Source organism: Anas platyrhynchos, chromosome 14 (genome assembly GCF_047663525.1).
Source record: "Anas platyrhynchos isolate ZD024472 breed Pekin duck chromosome 14, IASCAAS_PekinDuck_T2T, whole genome shotgun sequence".
NCBI lineage: Eukaryota > Metazoa > Chordata > Aves > Anseriformes > Anatidae > Anas > Anas platyrhynchos.
The window spans coordinates 20,360,275-20,384,115 of record NC_092600.1 but is presented as its reverse complement, the minus strand read 5'-3'; the positions used below and the strand labels follow the sequence as shown (position 1 = coordinate 20,384,115).

General features: G+C 59.4%; 1 protein-coding gene across 2 annotated transcripts in view; it reads left to right on the top strand.

The window, feature by feature from the left end:
- PPARGC1B (PPARG coactivator 1 beta) overlaps positions 1–23,841 on the top strand; it is a 45,976-nt gene that overhangs the window by 3,345 nt on the left and 18,790 nt on the right. The gene's annotated exons all lie outside the window — the stretch shown is intronic.

Here is a 23,841-nt window from a genome sequence, read left to right as displayed (position 1 = left end):
ACGATGGAGGCAGCCCAAGGGCCTGGGCAAAGGCTGCAGTGTGGGTCACAGGGCCCCATGCCACAGAGGCTGGTGCTGCTGTCTCCTCTCTGGGGGCAGCAGGTGGGCTGCAGCATGGTGGTGGGCACAGAGAGGGGCTGCTGGTGCTGTTTTGTTTGCAAAGCAGGACCCCCGCAGCCGTGCACTCTGCAGCTTTGGGTACAGGAGACGGAGAGTGTGGTGTGCTGCTGAGAGCCATGGGAACTGGAGAAGCAGAGGAAGGAGGGCTGGCCTCAGACCCAGCCCCTTGGCAGAGCCTGGGTGCAGACCTGCTGCTTCCAGCCTTGGATCTGAGCGGGTCCTTCTCACCCTGGCAGGACCCCACGCTGTCCCTTGCCTCCGCCCTGCCTGCACATCCCCTCCCTGGTCCCATGCCGTAATGGAAAGGCACCTCTCCAACAGGTGAATAATTAAGGTCTTAACCTCGTGCCTTAAGCAAAGGGAGCTTTGTGAAAGGCACAGATTTCTCTCCCACATTAACCTTTCCAATGTCAAAAACCTATTTGTAGGTAGAAACTCTTCTTGCTCCGTCACTTAAGTGCTGTCGGTTGAAAATGAAAAATGTCCCTAGGGCTGCAGGACCTTCTTCGCTTTGAGGAGCAGGGCTCTGTGGCCCCTGGAGCAGGGCTGGGGACACGGACACCTGTGGGGCTCTGACAGCACGTGCTGTGTTGGTGGGGTTGGGACCGGGCTCATGGGAGAGCCCATGGTGACTGTGCCAGCAGGCAGCGTGCTGGCAAAAGCGTGCTGACAAGGATGTGCTTGCCCTAGGGCAGCACCCCTGGGAGCCTGGGAACATCACCCACCGGGGCAGGTCAGAGGTGATGTGAGGGGACTTCCTGTGCTTCTGGGACAACAGCCACTGCAGCCACCACTCCTCCTGCCTGTCTGTGAATCTGGGGACACAGTTTCACCGAGACAAGGGGCATTTCCTGGGCCTGCACGCCCTAGGAGAGCACTGCTGGGCTCTCCATCACCCCAGGGAAGGGCTGTCCCCAAAGATAAGGCCCTGCTGAGCAAGGGGCAAGAGGAGCCTGCATTTCTCAGAGGAACCCCCTCAGGCCCCTGCTCCGTGGCTGAGCCGTGCTCCATGGCAACCCCGCACAGGCTTATATTTCTCATGACGCTTTGGCAGAGCGAAAGCAGTTGAGCAGAGGGGGAACTCTGCATGCTGCCTGCATGGGGAGGGCCTTGGGGGCATCCCCAAGAGCAGATCTGGTGGGCACCTGCTGTATGGGTGCAGGTGAGCAGGCGCCCTGCTGCCTGCGCCACGTGCTGGGGATGCAAATGCCCATCATCGCCGACCAGAGCTGTAACAAGCCAAAGACTAAAGGTTAAAGTTAATGGCGCGGACAGGGAGGTGAGGTACAGGTACACTGACCTACTTCCAGAATCAGCCACGCTGCTGTGCCGTTGGCACCCAGGTAAAGGCTCAGCCAATGCGCTCCCTTCCACTTATCGCTCACCTCTTTTGCTTTTCAGCACTTTTCCCGAGCTCCAGCCATGGGACCGTGCAAATTATTATTTATTTATCACTTTTTTTTTTTTTTTTAATTAATCGGAGCTTCCAAGAAATGCCAAGGACTTTGCACGGATCTGGCAGTGCTCGTGGTCTCGGCAGTGCTGTCCTCACCTGTCTCTGTTTTGCTGTGCCTCCCCAGGCAGAAGGCAGTGACCAGCTCTGAGCTGCTGCTGCGAGTTGTTGCTTTAAGCTGGTTCACCTCAGAATTAAGGCAAGGGAAAATAAAAGCTTGAAATCTCTTTTGGTTCTGTAAGAGCTGGAACAACCCCGGGGGGGGGGGGGGTCCCGATGTGGTGTCAGCATCCTGAGTGTCTGCTGTTGGGGGTGCAGAGACGGGCACAGCCTCAGGGGCTGTGTGATGGCCCCATCCAGTAGCCAGACTAACCTTTGATCACTCTTGGTTCCTGGGCAGATGTGTGGGGCTTAGGGAAAATGCTTTGCTTATCTGGCCTCCCGCTGTCCTGAGACAAAGCGCTGGGTGCTGGGCACCTCCCTGGCCTGTACCCGGAGAGACAGTGCTCTGTGGGGAGGATGTCCCTCGGCACCACGGTCTGCAGGAGCCCAGTGAAGACATCCTCCCATGCGCACCACCCTTTCCTCGTGCATCCTTTCCTTCTGGTGAGGGGCCACACATGTGTTTCCCCTCCAGCAGGGAGCAGAGGGGAAGACCCTGGGCTGTGGGCTGGGGTGGGAGAGACCCCGGTAGCCGCGAGGACTGATGTGACACTTCTCTCCTCCCCTGGGATGCAGTGTTACATGCTTTATATGGATGTTTTTGTGCTGAGGTGGCTGAGGATGAAGTGACTGCCTCTAGCTCTTGCAGCGAATGTGATTGCAGGGCAGCGGATCTTCACTGCGATGCATTTTCTGAATTCTTCCTCTGCGCCGCTTCTGCACTGAGCATGGGCTGCCTGCAGCGACAGGGAGCACGCTGCCTGAAGCAGCCCCTTCTGCTGAGCCAGCACTGCTGGTCAGACACCTCAGTTCCTGTTTCAGTTTGCAGAAAGTTCATCACTGGTGTTGCTTTGCTTCCCTGGCTGTTGTTAAGGGAGGCTACGGGACCCCGTTCAACCCAGGCAGATGGGGCGGTGGGAGTGGGGGCTGGGATGTTTCATCCTTTCCCCCCTGCCAAAAGCTGCTCTCTCCACCTAGTCCCCGAGGAACCCTCATTTCCTAATTTTCACGCACATCAGGAGCAAGGAAATCCTGTGAGGGGGGGGGGAGATGGAGGGGAGAAGGCAGGCGGGGGATCCGGGTTGGGGCTGCAGCATGGCAGGAGCAGCGTGCTGGGCGATTGACCGTGTGCTGCATCCAGCAGGGAGCCCAGCTGCCTCCCGTCACGTTTCTTCTCCGCCCTCCCACCCAGATGGTGGGGGAGCTGTGAGTTTCACTGCCTGCAAGTGACAGGTGTGGAGCTGGCGAGGGGCCCCGGGGCTGGGGCAGCCCTGGGCAGACAGAGGTGGGGTGCAGGGGAGCAGCACTGGGAGCAGGCAGTATGCTCCATGTCCCCCAGCTGCAGCAGCCTGCTTGCTGAGCTCATCCTCGCTTTGCTTTTTGCCAAAGTGCCTAGGTGGGAGCAGGTTATGTTGTTTTTTTTTTATGACAAAAGTGCCCATGTAGCTGTGGGGTGTTGCAGGAAGCACCACAGCGACCCTTTGTGCGCACAGGATTCCACTGGGGCTGGACGCGTGGCTGGCTGGCAGCAGGCAGCTGGAGGTGTAAAGCGTCGCGCTCACACGGCTCCTGGGGAAGGCCATGCAGGGCAGGAGCTGGCTTTCCTTCCTGTTCTGTGAGCACCAGTGCCGTTGCCCATCTGCACCATCCAGGGTGTTGCTGGAAGGAAAGCAGCCGCGGTGCGGCCAGTCCTCGGGGGCTCTCCAGGCTGGCAGCCTGGGTGCAGCCCACCTGCGGGGTGATTTTCTGCCCAACCTCAGCACGAGGGGCCAGAGAGCAAAGTGGGACACGGGGAGCGTGGCAGGGATTTGTACAGGCACAACCAGCACTGCCCTGTCCTGCCACGCACAGGTTGCACACCTGGCACCCAGCGCCACAGGGCTGGACTTTGTTCCAGCCCCGGTCTCCTGATTTCTTGGGACTTGCATAGCCTCGGTGCAAATGTTTGCAACTTCCACAGCCCTTTGCTTTCGGCTAGTTAAACTTTGCAGCGCCGCTGGCTCCTTTGAAACCACAGCCACTTAGCTGCTTGCCTTCCCCGGCCCTGCCCATGGGATGTGTGTGCAGCTCAGAGGCATGCTCCAGCACTGCGGTGCCAGTGGGGTTTTTAAACCTGCCCCGGAGCTCCGCATAGCAGGAGCTGAGGACTTTACCCAGCCAGCATCGTGTCTCCTTGTGAGCAGGCTTGCACACAGGTAGTCACGACCTAACCGTGCTAATAATGAAAAGAAAAAAATGTAACTGCCTTTCTTAAAAAGGAAGTTTCTGTGTATGTGTGGGCCCCACCAGGAGAATGGCACATGGCTTTTTTTGGGTGCTAAAACCAATTACTCAGATAAGAGAACTCGGGTCTTATGAAAACTGTGTGGTTTTCTCAGTCTGAGAGGTTTGATGGTGCTAGAGCTGTTTTTTTTTCTTTTTTTTTTTTTTTTTCTTGCTGTTGTGTCCTTTTAGGAAGGAATACGAACGCCTATTTCTATGTATACTGAAAATGAAAGCACTCGATGCGTGTCCCCAGAAACTCCCGCTGTGCCCACTACCAAACCCACTGGCACGGAGGCTGCTTTTTGGGTGACAGCAGCAAACAAAACCCCGGGAGCTGGCGCCGGCACCAGGTTCAGCTCAGAGTGGAGCAGGGACAGCTGCAGCCCTGCGGCTTTGGGATGAGAGGCAGTGGGTGCATGGGACATGCTCCTGCATGCGGCTTCTCTCCTCGCCAGGCCAGAGGCTTCGGGATGTGGAAGGCGGTGCAGGAGGAAGGAAGCCAGCAGCCGAGTGGGTGGGAGGTCGCGGAGAGCTATTAGGACATGCGCGGGAAAGGAGGGCTGGAGCTGCTTGGTTTGTTTGCTGCTGGAGGTGCAGTGCTTGGGGTGCCTCCTTGCCCCTGTTCGCTCCTCCCTGTGCTTTCGGTCATGCTGCCCATGGGGATGGGTTCCTGTCCTGGTGACCTACTGCTCGCTGCAGGGCCAGGCAGCCGTGCTGGAGCCACAAGGTGCCACTTGGGCACGTGGTGAGCAGAGTGGGTCCCAGGCAGGGCACTGGGGCAGGGTGGGTGCCCTCAGCTGCAGCCCCTGCTTTCCTGCCTCTGCAGCAGCCCGCACTGCCTGCCACGTGCCTGCCTGTCCCTGTCCCGGGGACCCAGCCCAGCTCTGGCAGCACATCCCCAAGTCCACCAGAAATGAACCACGGGGACTGTCCCCGGCTGTGCTGCTCACTTACAGCACTTTGAGGACCCTTGAAGTTTCTCTTTGTCTTTACGTAACCCAAACTAATTCTTTTTGGAAACAGCCACTCTAGCTCATTTAGATACCTAAACATAACAGCCTCTCCCATGGGAGGATAGCCCGAGAGGGCAGTGGAGGGGCTGGGAGCTCCGTGGGGCTGTGCTGGGCAATGCAGACTTCTCCCCATGGCTGCCATAGCTCGCAGCATCGCGGGGCAGTGCAGGGCGGTGGGGAGCAGGCAGCCCACTGGCACCCCAACTGCAGGCTTTCCTCTAAATGCCTCCTCCGTGCCTTTAGAGGCAGGAGCCCATCTATGCCCCAACACGCTGCTTGTTAGCTTTCTTTGGAGGAAGGAGCTGGATTGCAAAACACGTGGAGTGGAGCTCGGCTGCAGGAAAAACCTCTGGTCCTGTGCCACGACGGGGGCTGAGGCACCTGGGGGTGGCAATTCAGGGCCGCTGGAGCAGGGCCCTGGAGCGTGACAGGGGCTGGGCAGGTGGGAAGGGAAGGCAAGAGGAGCAAAGGTCCTTCTGTCCTCAGGTGTACGGGGCACTGCACGCATCAAAGTCCTCTGAGCTCGCTTAATGAAGGATGTGGGATCTGCCCCTTTGAAACGCCAAGCCCAGCACACCTCCCAAGAACCATTTCCCCTTGCCAGGGCTGTCCTCACAAGGCCCTGCTGGTGGCCTTCCCTGCACCTGCGATGAGGGTGTCTAGGGTCCCTCCGCAGGGAGCAGGGAGCTGCCCTTTTTGTCAGAGTGTCCCAGGAACCTGGAGCATGAGGCACACATATGCTGCTCCGGGTTCTTCACATTGATCAGCACTCAGAGGGACAAGCAGCTGCCTTCTGCCTCCTGCAGGACAGCAGCGGGTCCCTCGGGTTTTGAGCCTTCATCTCTGTGCCCACCACCAGGGCAGGAGCTGCCTGGTAGGAGGAGATGGCGTGGGTTTGGAGAAGGCCTCTCGCTGTTTTGGGGATGCCCTGCTCTGCAGGGTGCTGTTTGCTCCACGGACATGGCCCTGCAGGGTGAAACGGGGCAGGTTGCAGCTGCATGTCCCCGGCGGGAGGTGGTGGCACGGCGCAGAGGGCTTGGAGTGGCCCCAGGATGTCGGTGCTGCTCCGGCAGATGGCTGAAACCATCGCGCCCTGCTCTGAGGAATACAAATGTGCGGCAGATACAGTTACCCATCCCTGAGAGCGGTGTTAGCTTTCATCTAGATCGATATCCCTGCCTGCCTGTGTCTGCCGGAGCACTCAGTTGGCAACCCAACCCCAGCCATGAGGAGACACCCGCCAAGGCTCTGCTGCCTGCCCCAGCTCCCCCTGTCCGCCTGTCCATCTGCCTCGGTGTGCAGGCAGCCAGCACCGACCGCAGCGCCGTGGCTGCGCTGCTGGACCCCTTCATGCGTAAAATGTAATAAATAGGGCCATAAGCCTTTTACAAAGTCTATTTGCACCCTTGGATCTGGGATTTAATGCATGGCTGCTTAGTGAGGCTGAGGATTTCAGGGGTCAGTGGGGCTAATTGCACTGCTGCAGGAACAGGGTGCGCGGCAGGGTCCCGCGCATGGGCAGAAGGCGGTGGCAGGGACCTGGGAGGGGGGACCTGGGTCCCACCCTGCCCCGTCCCTGCACCAGGACCCGGAAAGCAGCCGCCACACATGGTGGCTCAGCAGGTGACCCTGGAGAAGAGCTTCTTGGCAGGCACCAGAGACTTTTTGGGTTGGGGGGAGCTTGCTGCCACCCTTCTGGTCCTGGTTCTGGGTCACACAAGTCGGGCTGTGGTGGCACACGTGTGCTCCGAGGTGGTGCCAGTGGGAGCTGTCCCCAGGGCCACCAGGAGCGGCCGAGCAGCTCTGGGGCACAGAACCAGCCTGGTGCCGTGGTGTGGGCTATGTGCCTGGCCAGGATGGGGCTGGCAGTCGGAGAAGGCCATGCAGCATGGGGACAACCCACAGGCAGCACGAAGGGACCCAGATGCCCCCAGGTGGGCTGCTCAGCGGGGCCCTGCCAGTGGCCGTGGCAGCTGGAGGTGCCAGCTCCGCTCCATCCCTTCCCGGCTGATCCCCGGCTGTTCCCGCCATTTCCATCTCACCAAGTGCTGGAGTCGCCATGGAAACCGGCATGGTGGCGGCACCATCACCCGCAGAAACCGTGCGGGATCCTCTGGCCTGCGCCAGGCTGGCTCAGGGCTGCCAGCCCCCTGCTGCTTGTGCCAGATCTCTGCGGGCTGCAGGATGCTGCTGGGCGCCTGCAGTGCCCCTGCCTGTGCTGTTGTGTTCCTGGAGTTGCAGCAGGGTCCGATCCATCAGGGCCTGCCAAGCCCAGAGAGAGCTTTGAAGGATGCACAAAAAAAACCCACACAACAACAACAACAACAACAAAAAGAAACAAAGTGGAAAGCCCTATAGTATTGCTATTAATAGTTCCTTTTGTCAAAGTTATCTTTCGCAGCTTCTTTCCCACCTTCATTCACAACAGTGGTTGCACGGGCCTGATGCTTCTTGTGGGTGCCCAGGTGGCTTGGAGGTAGCCCTCCCTGCCATAGCTGATGGAGAGGGATATCTTTCAGGGCTCATTTTTCCCTGATGACCGCAGCTGTGAACTCTGCTTTGCCTCTCCTCCCACTTCACCCCTGCCTGAGCTCCCAGGCAGCATGGCTGGGCCGTGCCAAAGGCTTTCTTCCTGGAGTATCCCTGCTGGGAGCCGCAGCAATGCTGGGGTTGAGCTTGGCAGTGGAGGAGGCAGAGCCCGAGCTTGACATGGAGCACATGTTTTCTGCTTGTATCTCAGGGGGTGTTTTCATCGCTTTCAAGCCCTGGTCCTGCCTTCCCTCCACCATCCATCCTCAGAGCTCCTGCAGGTCCTGGGAGGGCTTTGAAGGTGCTTTGAGGCTTGATGCTGTTCGGCCTCTGCGGCGTGGCAGGATCTTGCAGCACCTGAGAGGGCAGGGCGGCTTTGTCCTGCTCTTGAACTCTGCAGTCACAGAGCGCCTTGGTTCCTGGCCTAATCCGTTCCTGCGTTTAATGAGCTGCCTCATTAGAGTGCCTTTCCCTAATAACTACCCCTCCAGGTTGGGCGAGAGGCTGCTGATGTTCGCTTGTGGATAACTGGAGGCTGCCGAGGGCCTGTCCAGGTGCTGCTGGGGTGCAGGGTGCTCACCACCCCCTCCACTGGTGCCTGCTCCCTGCTAGGCACGGCGCTGTGTCTTTTTTTGGCATTGCAGTGAGGCTGTGAAGAGGGGCAGCATCCCCAAGCACCCTAAACTTTGCCCCCCTTGCATTCCAGCCCAGGAGCTGCTCCCAGCTGGTGGCAAAAGCCCCCAGCTTTACCAGCCCCAAGCCACCAAGGTGCAGGTGGGGAGGAAGGAGAGGGGGTGGCACACAGGTTGCACTGGGAAAGCCATCTGCCCTGCAGGTGGCCAGACTGGGTATACTGGGTCCAAACTGCCCAGCCACCCAGACAGGCTGGTCTGCAGTCTCCCAGGCAAATATACTTACCTGCTGATATCCCGTACTCGGGCTCCTGGCATGAGCCTGCCAGCCAAAGCCACGCGTGCACCATGGGCCAGGCATGCTCAGCGCTGCAGGCCTGGGCGGGTGTGCTGCCAAACCTCAGTGATAGGGTGCGAGCTCGCTGCCACTGTGCTGGGGAGCTTAGGCGGCTGCTTTCGGTAAATGGAAATGGAAATCTCCCTCCCAAGGGCCTGCTCTGTGCAGAGTGCCTGTGGTTTGTGGCAATGGGCTCCTCAGGGAGGCCATATGGGGGATGTCAGTGCCATCTGGTCCTGGCTGGTGGCCGCCCCAGCCAGCCTGGGAGCCTGGGGCAAGGGGAGGGTTGCTACAAAGGAAAGGGTTCAGCGGTGCCTCTGGCAGTGTGACAGCGTTTCACATCTGCCGCAGCACGTGCTGAGCAGCCCCTGTGTTGGGGCCATGGTTTATAGGGTGGCGATGATGCAAGGAGGAAGGCGCCTGGTGCTGGCACTGCTTATATTTAGCTGACCTGCTTGCTAAGTGGGGGCTGTGCCCTGCGGGACAGGGAAGGTCGGGCATGGCTGGCACTTCTCCAGCAGGATTGGTCCCCAGAGGGGGCAGCCCCACCAGGAAATCAGAAGCAGCACTTTGGTGGGAGATGGGGCACATGGGGTGCTTTCCCGAAAAGTGCCACTGCTCGCGCTTGTCCTTGCCAAGCTGGAGGGGACATCATGTTCCCATCTGATGGCCTCCCTGAGGTCCCCTTGGCTTGCTCCAAGCTGGCGGGGCTGTACCTGGAGAAAGGCAAGTCCCCGGGGTGGGTCAAAGCAAAACACGTGCTGCGGAAAAGGAAATTAATTAGAGGAGCTTTGCTTCACTCCAAGCAACTGGAAAGGCTGATGTTTTTTCTGATGGACGATAAACTGATTGTAATGACAAAACCTCAACAAAAGCAATGCTCTTAAATGCCTTCTTAATTAATAATTCTCAATAATTACTTGACGTCAATGACCAATAAACATTTCAGAGAAAGGAAGTTGCAGTTAAGTGCTGATACCTTTGTTCCTCCAATCACCGCACCTGGCTCCTCAAAGTCTTGATGAATCCAACAATAAAACCTGGGGAGGGCCAAAGCTGATGTTTTTAAGGGAAAAAAATAAGCAGGAAAAAACAGTCAGTAAGGTGTGTGCATAGGCAGAGGGGGGGACAGCTGAGCAGCCACCCCCTCTGCCCATCCGCGGGCTGGCAGCGCCGAGTGGATGGCCCCAGGGGATCCCCTCTCCTGCCCCTCCGGTGCTGCTGAGCTCCCCAAAGCCCCAGTGCCCCCAGCTGTGCCCCTGGGGTGGGCTCTGGGGGCAGCTTTCCCAGGGGAGCCGGCATTCGAGGGTGAGCGTCATGTGCCCAATGGGACCACCTCCATGGCTTCATCTTGCAGGTGCCTGCCATGTGCCTCCTCCTCCTCTTCCTCCTCCCAGCGGTCCATCTTTAGGGCAGCATCTCCCAGGCCCTGCCAGCATGGCCAGCTGCATTTTGTCAGGTGGGGGTCAGGGGGACCCCTCTGCATCTGATGTTGAGCAGAGCCTCAGGAAAATGTTGAGCAGAGCCTGCTGCTCATCCCTGTCGCAGTGCCCCTGGCACGAGCACGGTGCTGGGAGGGTTAATATCCTCCTCCTCCTTCTCCTCCTCCTCCTCCCGGCCTCACAGCCATCTTAAATCCACTGAGCTGGAGACCTGCAGTCCCGTTCCCTTTTACAGTATGTGTCAGCCGGGAGCCCTGCCGGCTCCTCCATCCCGTCCCGCTCCTTTCCTTCTTTGGCTGTCCCCGTGCTGCCTGCCCGGTGCCGCTCCCCCCGCGGGGCTGCGGACAGGGCAAGGGACGAGGCGCCAGGGGGTGACGGGGCAGGGCCAGGCTGGGGCAGCAGGCACGGGAGGTGAGGTTTGCAGAGGTTTCTCCTGGATGGTCCCTGCCAGGAGCCAAGAGGGATGCCAGCCGGCATGGCAGCGAGCTGCAAATCCATTGGCAGGCAGCGGTGACGTCCTCCTGTGGGGGCTGAGTCCCTGTCCCAAGGGCCAGCAGGGGAAACTGAGGCACGGCCGTGGTCAGGAGCTGCTGGAAGTGCATGAGGAGATAACAGAGCGGGGGAGCAGGCAGCTTTGGGAGCCTTTCACAGCAGACCTGCCCTGGGGGGTCATGGTGGTGGGGCCAGGTGGGGAAACCTGTGCACCGATGGAGAATTGGGGTGAGAACACAAGGGTGGGAGCCCCTCGCAGCAGGGCCAGGGTGCTGCTTGCTGCCTGTCCTGCTCTCCTCTAAGGGAGCCGCCGGATGCGTCCCCATCACTGCCTCGAGCGAGTCCCCTGGCTGCCAAGCTGTGTCTGCCTCCTGCCAACTCTTATTTTAGGGCTGTGTTTCTCAGCTGCTCCTGGCTCCATGTCCCCGGCGCTCGGTGGCCTGCTACCCAAATACCAGCAGCAGCACGAGGATCTGTGGCCCTGCAAGCCCAGGGGAAGTGGGGGAAAGGCCCCGGGGCTGGGGAAGGACGGGAGCTCCAGCCTGTCCCTCCCTCTCTCTGCAGACCCTGCCGCAGAGAGGGGTGAGCACCCCAGGGAGCACGTTTCTCGCTTGCTTGGGTTGTTGCAGGCCTGTGCTCGGGACAGGCCCTGGGCAGGGGAAGCAGGGGGAGCAGCCTGTGAAGGCACAGGGATGTTTCCTGATGTGCTTCTGGCCCTGCGAGCTGTTCCTTCTGGCTTCCCAGCATCCACTCTCCCCCAGAAGATGGACTCCTGACATCTGCAAGGTCTGTCTGAGAAATGGAGCATTTAAACTCCCCCCTCACCCTGAGGGGGGATGCGGGGAGAACCCAATGGCTTCAAGTTTCCCTGCAGGCTCAAAAAAATGAACTGGGTTGTATGTTGGTTGGAAGATGGTAAAACCAGGGGAAAAAGGGCCAAAGCATATCCCCTGTCTCTGGTTCCCAAGGGGACCCTGACTGGGTGGCTTTTCAGCTTCATTGCATGAGCTGTGTGGCTTGTCTTGCCTGTCCCTATGGGGGGACAGCCTGGGGTGTGACGTCCTTGTGTCTGGGACCCCGAGCCTGTGGGGTTTTGGTGGGGGGTCCTGGCAAGCTGGGGACCTAGAGGTGTCCTTTGGTCGTACACTGTGGTCACGGGGCAGGAGATGTGGCTGTGACATGCTGGCAGTGGTGTGCCTGTGGGCACAGGTGTCCCCGCGTGCCCCAGCAGCGGCGCGGGATGCCCGGAGTTCCCGTCCTCCTTGGCCCTGTCTCAATGGGACTTGGCGCCAGGAGTGGAGGAGGAGGCTGCTGCAGGCAGCCAGCAGCGCCTCGTCCCAGCAGGGCAGGGACGGGCTGGCTTGCAGATCACCCTGTCTCTTCCCCATTCTGCCCCATTTTTCCCAGGTGTTGGGACATGGCAGCAAGTGGGCAGCCCTCGGTGTGGCATTTGGTGGAGCTGGCCAGAGCGCAGCCCCCTGCTCTTGTGCAGCATCTGGGGACATGAAAGTGTCCCCGTGGCAGGCTGGGGGTGCTGCCAGGGGAGCAGGGCCCACAGTGTGGTGACAGCCAGTGTTTGGTGGCCTCCAGGTCTTCACCCCTTGTGCTCTCTGCCAGGGAGTCAAGTCAAGGAGGGTGCAGGTCTCTAGCAAATGCTGGGGGGCATCTCCTTCGCTCAGGGCTTCCTGAAGCATTTTCCATAAATGTCCGCTCGCCCGGAGCCCCAGGAGGATGGTGAGTGCAGCCAGATTGAGCGCTGGCATCCTTGGCCGTGCTGGCTGGCAGAGCACACCTGCGTTGCATCAGCAGGAGAGCTGCTGAAACCCTGCTCCTGGGGGCTGGATCAGCATCCTGTGCCGGGTGCCCTGCGTCCCACCACTGCTCGCAGCAGAAGCCTTTCCCACTGAGGCCATGCCCTCTAAAAGAGGTGCTTGTGTGCCTCCAAACCTCCAGGATTCAGAGTGGGGGATTTGGACCCGCAGCATTTTGCCAGCAAACCAATCCCAGGAGACAGCAGGGAGAAGCCTCGTGGTATGTGTGGTGCTTTGCACCCTGTTTGTCTAACCATGCTGCTCCTCCTGCACCTGCTGCAGGCTTTGTCCTGCACAGCTGGGAGGGATTGTGGGCATATGACCAAGCTGTGCTGCAGAGGGCATCCCTCCCAGGAAGGAAGAGCATTTCCATCCTGCTGTCTGCATGACCTGGGATGCAAATTTCCCAGCTTTCTCCAGTCCTTTGTGGCTCTGCTGCAGAAGCCTGAGCTTGATGGGGCTGCTGGGGTGCCCAGCGGTGGGGCGGTGCCACATTGTCGCCTTCTTCCCTCTGCAGCCCTGGCTGGGCTCTGACAGCGGCCTTGGTGGACGGTTGGCGCAGCACCCTGGCTCCTTGCACCAAATCCAGCAGCAGGCACGCTAACAAATGAGGAGTCTATATTTAGATGCAGTCTGGAGAAGTGTCACGGTATTGCCAGCAGATTTTACTATTCAGCGCAGGCAGGGTTCCCCACTCTTCCCGTTTGATGCCACCTTTGCAGAAAAGCTTATAAAGGACACCCAGCACGGGCTGGAAAAGCACCCCAAACAAAGCACCCTCCGTCTCTGGAGCTTGGCACCCGGGGGGGAGGTGTGGAGCTGAGCTTCCCAGGGAGCCTGGCACAGGAGCTGCCTCAGGGCCTGTTTGGTTTTGGCACAAGCCTTATTTTTTTTTTTTTTTCATGGAAGTTGGTGGTAAAGAAACATGTTGCAGGGATAGAGCCCATCTTTGGTGCCACCCCAGCCTGGTATCAGCTCCTCCCCCTGCACCGCCGCTGCTGCAGCCATGTCTCCTTTTCATCGGCTGGTCTGCAGAGCCCGCTCTGTTTTGCAAGGAGCGCTGCAGAGGCTGGCTTTGCAGCACTTCTCCCTCCCCACATCCCCCTGGGGCTCCCCAAATTGGACACCCTCAGCAGGAGTAGCCCGGGGTCCAGGTGCAGCCATGCACCTTGGCGTGCCAGCACCGTGCCACTGACACCATGCGGTGCTGGGCCACGTGTGCTTGCAGCACCAGCACCAGCAGCCTCTGCCCTGGGGCTGGTGCGAGCAGCCAGGGGATTAGGGAAAATTTCCCTGCTGCTGCCAGGGCTGCCAGGCCCCCACTGACTCAAACAGCAGCACGTGAAGTTTCCGCAATCCTGAAACATAAGGAAAGGCAGCGGTGTTGTGCAAAGCAGGAAGATCTTTGCATGGAGCCAGGCTGCTCCAGGTTTCCTGCCCTCCCGAGGGAGCGTGAGATCGGTGCTGGGATGGGTGGGACGAGATTTGCGCAGTGGTGCTCGGATCCTGGGTGTTGCCCCCGTTTTGCAATGTGGCAGAGGTTGTTTGGAGCAGACGTGGGGTCCTCTCTGCTCCCAGGCTGGGGAGGTAGCAGGGGCAGAGCCAAATGCCAAAGCATTGCCTTGGGGCATGAGTGTGGCTGAGAAACCTTGTGACAGATGCAGCGATGCCTCCTTTGTGGCTTGTGATGTCTCTTTTTCCCTGCACCCCTCCACCCCTCCAGACTGCGACTGCAGCAGGTCACAGGGAAGTTTGCTCAGGTTCCTGTACCCCACCGAGGATGCAGACAGGGTGGGAGACCTGAGCACGGCTGTAATGATGGGCAGCACTCACCAGCAATGGGGCAAGCAGCCCCTTTCCACCTGTGCTGCGCCCTGGGGTGTGTGTAGCCAGAGATCCTTGCTGCCGGTGCTGTGCCGGTGCCAGCTGCGCATGGACAACCTTTCCTCCACTCCCCCATGGTGCACTCTGCATCGGCAGCACGGGGACGTCTGAGGACACCTCAAGGACTGTGAAACCTGCTGACGGGGCTGCTTCACAGCTGCCTTTTGGTGCCTCCATGCAGCATGCGGAGAGATAAGAACATGCCGTGCTGGGGGCTGGCAACCCCCCGGGTCTGCCCTGGGCACCCAAGGGAGGGGGACACCTCAGTGGCAGGGCACAGCGTGCGGAGCTGGGGGGGACAGAGGCACCAGCAGCCGTTTGGGGAGGAGGAAGGAGGCACCTGACTGCGAGGCAGCCGTCCAACTAGTTGAAACGGCTCCTGCTGCTGTTTGCACAAGCAGGCATGGCATGGCCGGGGCTGGGGACGAGCGGCTCCACCCGGGTGCCCATGGCTGGGAGCCCTGTTTGTGCCAGAGCAATGGATGCTGGGACCGAGGGGGCTGCTTGCTGCGGGGGTGGCGTGTTTGCCCCCAGAATTGTTGGGGTTTTGAGGCTGGTTTTACCCATGGCACAGGCAGGGTCCTCGCAGGGTGCCCAGCCTGCTGGTTAGAGCTGCAGCACTGCTCCCCAGGGTGACATTGGAGGCGAAGACAGCTCTGCCCAAGGACACCCAGCCCTGCTCCTGTCCCACAGCCCTGACACAGAGCGGAGGCAGCAGGGAGAGGCGGCTGGCCTCCTCTGAGCGGGAGGTGGATTGGATAAAAGGGGCTGGGTAACTGGAGCTGCTCACATGGCTGGGGAGCTCTGCCGGGCACGGGGACCATTCTGCCTTTATGAAGGTGGCACCTGGAGCAGTCACCTTAAGCCCTGCAAGCCCTACCGTGGGGACAAGCGGCTGTGAGCAGGGCAAGCTGCCTGCACGAGGGGCCCCTCGGCTCTCATGCTCCCGGTGTTATTCATAGGGAGCTTAGGACTACCCCAGCCTGGTGGTGGCTCTGGGCTGACACTGGTCCCTGGGCACTGAGCTGCTGGACCCGGATTTCCGGGCTGGGTCACAGGGCCAGCCTGCCCCAGGGGCCCGGCTTTAGGCTGATCCCCAAATTCACTAGATGTGGGGAATGTCAAAAATGGAGGGGACACGGCTTGAGAGCGGACACAGCAGTGAGGGCGGTGGCACAGGAAATGGAGCAGAAGGGGCAGGGGCAGGTCTGGTTGGGCACCAGCGGTGATGCTTCTGGGCTGTGTCTGCACCAGGCAGGGAGGAGGGGACGGGAGCAGCCCCCAGCAGCCCCCAGCAGCTGCAGTGGGGAGCGGCCGGGCCCCACCTGGCGTTTACAGCTCCCTGTGTGCCCACTGGTGCCTCTTGGGCTGGGGTTTTGGGGAGTGGAGAGGTGTGGTCCCTCGCAGGGGGTAATTTTGAGGAGCGCGGAGCTTTGTGTTCGTGTGTGATCGGCCTCGTTAGTATGCACTCCCAAACAAGCATTTTGCCCTCGGAGGGGTTTTCCTATCTGCAGATCTCGGAGTGCTTTCTTGCTGGGGTGAGTCACTTTTCTGGGGGGCAGAGCGGGGAGCACCCGCCCCCCACGGGAGCTCTCCAGGAGCAGCCAGGCTGGCGGCACTGGCCCCAGTGCCCTGCGCCCTCTGCAGCTGCCAGCATCGCTCCCTGCAGAGCCCAAACATGGGGCAGACACTTGCCCAGGTGGGATTCTGCCTGCTCCCGGGGTACCAGCACGGTGCAGACACAGGAGAGGCCGCACGTGTTTGGTGGTGTAGCTCTGGGAAATCCCCGGGCCAAACAGGTTACGCCAGTGAAAGTGCGGCTGGGTGGTGCTGGCGGACACCCGCAGCCAGCCCCGCAGTGCTGGTCGGGGATCACACCTTCGCCATCGCCTCGCAGAGCTGTGCTCCAGTCACGGGACACGAGTCCTGTTACAACCTGCTCCATTTCACCTTCCCAGGCCTTGCTTTCCCCTGGTACCAGCTGGCACAGTATCGATGCTGTCCATCAGTTAACAGAGCTGATTGCCCAGCAGGGTTTATGCTCACCTGGAGAGCACCAACCCCTCTCCAGTGCCTTTCCCACCACTGTTGTTGTTGGTTTGAGCCACACGCGGTGGTGCCAGCTCTCTGCAGTTTGGGGTGCAGCAGAGCCCAGAGGTGTTGATGCCCACACTGTGCCCAGGCTCCCCCCACGACTTCCCTGGAGCACCAGCAGGGTCATACCACAGCAGGACCAAGCAGTGACCCCATCAGGTGGTGACACATCTGCTCTGGCTGGGCACTTTGCAGAAAATGGACAGAAACTGAAAAGGGAGAGTGCAGGGCTGAGGGGATGAGCAAGAGTAAGGAGAGAACCCCTGATTCGGGAGATAGGGCAAATGGGGACCCTGCTCCTTGTCTCGTGGGGGGCCTGGCAGTGCAGGCAGGGCAACAGGCATCCTGCAGAGCAGGGGCAGGAGCCAGCATGGGCAGCGCTGCCTGCTCCCTGCAGCTGGGGGATGCAATGAGGGGTGCAGGGGGCTGGGTAAGGAGGGCTGGGCAATGCGGGCGCTGCCACCCCCGCTGGGATATAGGCCTGGGCACGAATGAACAGGTCTGGTGGGAGGGTGCACAGAGATCAGAGTGGTTTTGCTCTTTCCACAGTGGTTTTCATCCTTAGATGCTTTGCAAGAGCTTCATTTTCCATGTGGGAGCTGGGTACAGTGAGGCTTGGAGGCACAGTGTGCTCCCAGGGGCATGCCAGCCCCTGCTCAGCCCCCAAAACCTGCTCTTAAAGGCTGGGATGTGCCGTGCTGTGCCGTGCCATGCCATGGGAAGCCAGCGCCTTCCATCCCTGAAGGTGGCTGGGCATGGGTAGAGGGGAAGGGGGTGTCCTGGCCACAGGTATAAAGGCTTGGAGTGCGTACTGGCAAGCATGCTGGGAGGATGCTGGGATGCTGGAGCCTGCAGGCAGTGGGAGCAGGGCAAGAAATAATGTTGTCCCCTCCTTAGAGGGGCTTTGGTGACCAGCAGGAGAAAGGGTCCATGGAGGCCCGGTTTTGGTGCTGGTTGTCCTGACCATGGCACTGAGCGTGCCCATGGCAGCGATGTGTTGGGGCCAGAGCTACTCAGGCTAATGCGGGAAGATTTTCCCTGCGCCTTCTTAACCTGGGCTTGAACCTTCCCCGTCTCCCGCCTCATGGTGATTAGTGCTCAGTCAGTGCTTTGCTTCCTTGTGGTGCCAACGGCAACAAACAGTGGCCATTCTCCTGTGCCAAACCTTCTGGCAGGTGGGAGGGATGTGTCCCTCTGTCCCCTGTCTGCCACCCCCATGGCAGGATGGGCTGGGGACAGGCTGCCCCAGCATTCCAGCTCTGCATGGGGCGAGACAAGGAGCATCCCGCACCTAACAACGTGATTGTGCAGGGCCAGGCTGTGCAGCAGCCACCAGATTATCTCTGCCCATTCCTCAGCTCTGTGTGTGAAGGGCCAGGATTTGGGCTGGCATTAGCCTCAGCTTCCATTTCACGGCTGCGGATCTGCTGGCACAGAGATCAGAATGTGCCAAAAATCTGAGCCCTCCACCCACGGTACAGCAGGACTGCACATGGAGGAAGGGCCCCCCGCTTGCTTCCACCCCTCAGGAGCTGTGAGTTGTGTCCTAGGCCAGGAGAGAAGGATATTTCAATAATTGTAGCTCATCCCCTGCTGTCCTCACTTCTCCTGCCAATTCCCAGCCTCTAGACAGCAGGCACTGCGGCGTGCCAGTGGATGGAGAGATGGACAGCTGGGTCCCAGAGAACCCCAAAAACCTCCCGGCTTTTCCACACCGCCTTTACGAGTCCCTGAGTTCATGGGTTCCCAGGACCACAGGAGCTGGCATGGCCAGGGGAGCTTCACGAGACTTACAACACAGGCACATGGCTCTTCTTGTGCCTGTAGTGTGGGCAGCTCCGGAGGCAGCTCGGGAACCCAGCGTGGCATGGGATGGGGATTTGTACCACGTTCCCTGTGGGAAGCATCTCTGTTTTCCTCCCCGTGCTATTACTGGTTCAACCTCTCTGGCATTTGCGGTGCGGGGAGCCGCAGGACAGTTGCTCGCTGCCTCCTGGCAGGGTTTTTCTCTTCCCTGACTGGAGCATCTGTGAGGGGCTCAGGTGAGCGCGTGGTTCCCATAAAGAGCAGTGCCTGTGGAGCCGAGCTGGTGATGGCCAGAGGGGGATACACGAGGGGAGGACATCTGCAGTTCCTAGGGGACAGAGCAGGCTGGAGGAGCGAAGCGGTGGCTGGTGGCCAAGGGGCAGGCAGGGCCGCTCCTCCTCCCGGCCCCGCCGCCAAGCCCAGCCGACCCAGCAGGGCCCTCCCTCTGCCCACAGCCGTCATGTGGCCCCTGGCAGCCAGAGCATCTCAAGAGGAAGGGCTGAAAATAATTGCCCGCTCATATTATCCTTTCAAAAGGCAGGAGTTGCCGTGGTGGGGAATTTTGGTGACAAACAGCCTGGCTCAGGGGCAGCTCCCCGCTGAGTCAGGCTCGCGCCCAGTCCCGTGGCACAGCCTGACCCCCGCGGGCCCCACTGCCCCCTGCCCCCGTGGCCATCCTCAGGGGCAGTACCCACACCACCTGGGCCACCCAGTTGGGCACGCGCCATCTGCTACTCCTAGTTTTGGTTTTGGGGCAGATAGCGTGGAGTTCATTAAAACACTGCTGGGGTTCAGGACTGGCTCTACTCTCTGCCGATTTGCTCCGTGGGTGTGGGATAAAGTCGTGATGGGGGCCAAAGCTGCCTGCTAGTGCACTGCCCTGGACAGGACTTCTGTGTCCCAGCTGGGTGCTGAGCACCACTGACACCCTGCTGTGTGTGCCTGCGCCGGCACAGCCGGCAGCCTCTGCCCAGCAAAGCGCATCCTGAACGCTTGGCAGCAGCGCGTCTTCATTAACTGGTGCTGAGAGATGAGAGGCCCTCTTGGGGATCGTCCTGTCCTCCACTGCATCTGCCTGCTGCCCCTTTTCATCGCATGGGACAAAATAACCTCCCGGCCTGGTTTGCTGCCTGTGCCTGGTGGTGTGGTGGTGGCACAGGGGGTGATGGCAGTTGTGTGGGGCTTTGGGCTCTGCAGTGCCCGCAGCGCATCCAGGCATGGCAGGGGCTTGAGGTCTGTGCGTATCCCACACAGAAATGAAGTGGGATCTGCACCTTGAGCCCAAATAAACAGCCGTGGGTGCAGAATTAGCATGCAGCTCTGCAAGCTGCGATGTAAGAACTCTGCTGCTGCCCTTCTTCCTAAACTCGACACACCTTTGTTTGAAATGTTCCAGTACACCTTTGTTTACTCAGGGCATTATCACCAGTATCTCAGACTCCTTTCTTCTGGATCCATGTTGTGACTCAAGGATAGTTTACTGCAATTTCTTCCATCTTTGCTCCATATCAAAGACACCTTGGCAAGTTCGTGTTTATTGTTTGTAGTTAAAGTTTAATATTTCCTACTACTCGCATCTCGTGGTTGATCTTAATTATACCCCTCTAATGTAAGACAAAAGTCAGTGAATGAGAACACTTTCGTTGTGCTTTTGGCTACGGCCGTGCCCCAGGCCCTGGGCTGAGCGGCCCAGCGGGTGCCTTGTGCTGCCCACACAGCTTCTGGGCACCTTGCCTGGGGAGAGGGGTGCTGTGCGGGGTGCTGGTGCACTGTGCAGTGCAAGGTGTTGGTGCAGGTTGCTGTGCAGGGCACCAGGGCTCCCCCATGCAGCAGCATGTTTTTTTTTCCGACTGGGCTGGATCAATAAAACAGATCGATATCGATTAAAAAAAAAAAAAAAAAAAAAAAAAGGGAGTGCAGAGGGCAAAATCCCCTGACCCTAGCAGGGCAGTGAGGTGTTGCAAGCCCTGTGCAGAACCGGGAAGCTGGGTTCTGCACTCCTTGCCCCCCCAAAGGTGCTGTTGTGCAAAGTCCCCGATCTCGCCTCCCTGCAGCTCTCCTTTCGTCCCTGTCCCAGGGCCAGGGCTCTGCAGGGAGAGGTCCCATGGGGACCCCAGCATGCTGCCTATAAATATCTCGGGGTGCCGAGGGGTGGCTGGGCCGCAGGCACATCCTAACACTGTGCCTCCTCCTTCAGAGTGACATTTTGTGAAATGCCATGGGGAGGGGGGCTGCTATCTGCAGGCACACGCTCCGGTGACCTTCACAGCTCTGGCCAGGTGCCGCCTTGCTGTATTTGCGCTTATTTATAGCTCTCTCCTCCATCCATCCCCACCTCTGCCCCCTTCCTGGCACCGATGGGGAGCTGCCCACCCCGTGCTGGCACCTCTTATCGGGGGACAGCGAGGGAGCCGGCACATCCCCGTGGGTGACAAGGAGCTGGTGGCAGCTTGGGGACAGGGAGAAGCTGGGTTCGGCACGGGCTGCAGGGTGCACGCCGGGGCATGGCCAGAGCCCCCCTCGCCTCCCTGCCTCCATGCTGGGACCCAGGGCTGCACACCGGAGCATCAGACATCCGTCCTACAAGGGCCATGGCACAAGGGACAGGTAGCCCTGGGACAGGGGGCAGCCCCTTGCTGCCTGCCCAGTTCACCCCAGTGAAACAATCGCACAGTGTCTGCCTCCCCGCTTGTCTGCAATCCCCATTTCAAGCAGTCTGTAATTACAGATTTCCCTGATAAGCCCAGATGGCTGCCTCCAATACCCCTGCCCGAGGATTTTCATTCTTTTTTAGAGACAGGCTCGGGATGAGGGCATGGAGCAGGAGACTCCACACCTGCACCTGGCAGGCAGCGGGGCCAGCACTCCCTGAGAGTTCTCCGCATTTTCTCACCAGTTTGAGCTGCAGCCAGGATGCCATGGGCTAATTTGGGGCTCTGCCTCCTGTGCGTGGATGTACATTTATCCCTTAATGCCTTGAGCAGGCACTTAGTGGTGCGGAGGAAGGAGGCTGCTCGTGGGGTGAGTCACGGCCTTGCTCCTCCACGAGGACACGGCCTCTGCCCCTGGCCTCCCCTTGGTCTCCCCAGGCAGCCCCTGTTTTCCTTCCCTTTTTGTTCGCTGGGTGCAGGGAGCAACAAAGTGGCAGGTGAGCGGCAGGCCGATCGCACAGCATCCCAGGGACACGGATACAAGCGGCGGCGCAAATCTGGCCTTACAGGCTTACCTGAGATTAAGTTATTGAGAGGCTGCTGTGTCCCGTCCAGCTGTGTCTCTGTGCTGGCAGCCTTCAGAGGCCACCCCTTGTGCAGCCTCGCTGAGCACAGGAACGGGCTGCCCGCCTGTCCCCTGTGCCTGGAGCTGGGCTGCAGAGCTCTTGGCTGCCTCTTCAAGGGGCTGGAGGCAGGAGCCTTATAGAGAAGGGCAGTTCCTACCCGCTCCATCCCGGGGATGAAGAAAATCTCTGCCACAACCCAGCTGCAGGCATGGTTCACTGGTGCCATGCACAGCAGGCGGGGGACCTGCAGGGCTCACTGCTGTGCATCGAGGGGAGCTGAACTGAAGAGCAGGGTGAGATGAACTCTTCCTCATGCTCATCACCCGCCAGCACCTACGCTGAGCACCGCAGGCACCATCAGACCAAGCCACCTCGCTGGGTGGCTGCTGGGTAGGACTGTCCTGGGGGCACCCTGGCCCGGCCCCAGCCATGCTCACCAGCAGCTGGTTTAGCCCACGGAGCCCAAGTTCACGTTGAAAAAGAGGAAAACATTTCCTGTCTCATGAATCCAATATTTGAATTAGAGCTGGGCTCACTTCTATGCAGAGATAAGACCTACACATGCCCACGCTGGGGTTAGCGTGGCTCCAGCGCAGAGGGAGCTTTCCAGGGTGATATCCCACCCGCTGGCCCCACGGCAGCAGGAATTCATGGCTGAGCTCAACCGGGTCCCCTTGGAGGTGCAATAGAGGTGCTCCTGGGTATGGCCAGCACCACAAGGACACGAAACGAGCACAAATCCACAAAACAAGCAAAAAGCCTCGGTGTGAGTGAGGGTGCTTGCCTGCTTCCTGGGGCAACCCTCAACAGAGGCTTCAGCTCCCGTGTCCCCAGAGGGTGCAGGTGAGGGGCATGGGATCCCCTCGCAGCCCTCCTTGGCAGCAAGGTTGGTTGGAGAAGCTGCAGAGCCCCCGGCAGCTCTGGCCACAGCCGTGCTGCAGCGCGCACAGGCCAGGTGTCTGTGCTGGAGGATGCCTCCGAATTTTCGAGCGTGTCTCCATGGGTATTTGCTGGCTGCACACCAAGAACCCAGGGCTGATCTTCCTACAAACTCCCGAATAAAATTAGAACAAAAGTTCACTCCTCTCCCAAGGCAGCAGGAAGTGGAAAGGGTGGGAAAACGGAGAACTGGAGCAGATGAGTTCTCGTGCCCACAGCAGCCCCACACCGGTACCGCACTGGCAGTGTCAGCATGTGCTCCCCTCCCGTGCTGCTGGCCTGAAATGAATCCTCCCAGCCGAACACGTGGTGTGGGGATGCCCTGCCAGGAAGGTGGATTTTGGGGGTGCTCCTGACCTATGTGAGCCAGGAATCCAGGAGCATCCACGGCCGGGCACTGCCTGGGGACGCCGTGAGCAGCAGGGCACCGTGGGGACACTGACCCCAGTGCCTGCCTCCAGGGTGCCCAGCCAGGGCAGCCCATCAGCATTGGATTGCAGGAGTTTATTTTTACCCAGCCCTGTTGCCAACGGGGACGTGTCACATCTGTGGAGTTGATCAAAAGATGTCCCAAGCACTGCTGTCAGCTGCTCCTTGTGATCTCAGTATCAAGATCTTTTCCCTTGTGGCATATCAAAAGGAGCAGGAGGATTTGACTGCTTTGCTATTTTTAATTGAACACACACACACAGGTTTATATATGTGTATGGCTTTTCTAAAAATAGAACCCTTTGCCTGTGTTCCCATGGGAAGATTTGGGGAGAAGGGGGAGCCAAAGTTGTTGCAGGATGTTTTCTGGGGCGGGTGCAGGAGCTGGGGAAGGAAGGGAGAGAGGAGGCACAGCAGGTAACAAACGTGCCTGGGAGAGCAGAGGGCACCAAATGTGTAGTAGCAGGGCTGGCTGAGCTGGGCTGAAGGGAGATCTGCATCCCCAGACTTGGCAGTGATGAGAACTGGGACCTTTCATCCCACTGCACATGCTCTGAGCACCTGGTGAGCAAAAATTTTGCTGGGAGGGGTTGAAGACCCCAGCCTTGGTGTGCACAGGACCATCCTTTGGGGGGACACCAAGTTCATCATCTATGATCCTCAATTATCCCAAGGGGAAAAAAAAAAAAAAGACAATAAAGAGAGAAACCCCATCTTTGGCCTTCCTGGAGCTCGGTTTGAGACCCCTTTCCCCCTGCTGTGTGTCAGAGGAGAGCCTGTCAGCACGGCAGAAGTGGAGGCCACCATGTTTTTCTGCCTCCGCAGCCTCTCACGTGCTCAGATGTTTGCCTGCTCCAAAATCCCTTTGCTGTGTAAATAAACTTGTTTCCCTCATCACCAGAAAACTCCCCCTGGGCAGCCAATACCAGGTGGATCTGCACCAGACCTTTCACCTCTGGGTCTGAGCCCTGTTTTTTTGCTGGGGATGCATCCAGGAGGGAGCTATGTGCTGGGCATGGGGCAGGCAGGGGCTGGCCATGCAGAGAGCTGGGGAGGCAATGAAGTAGCGAGGTGGAAGCAGGGCAGGTCTCAGCTGCTTTTGGTGATTAAATGGGTATTTTTAGCTTGGTTCCTAGAGCTCAGGTCACCCCATGTG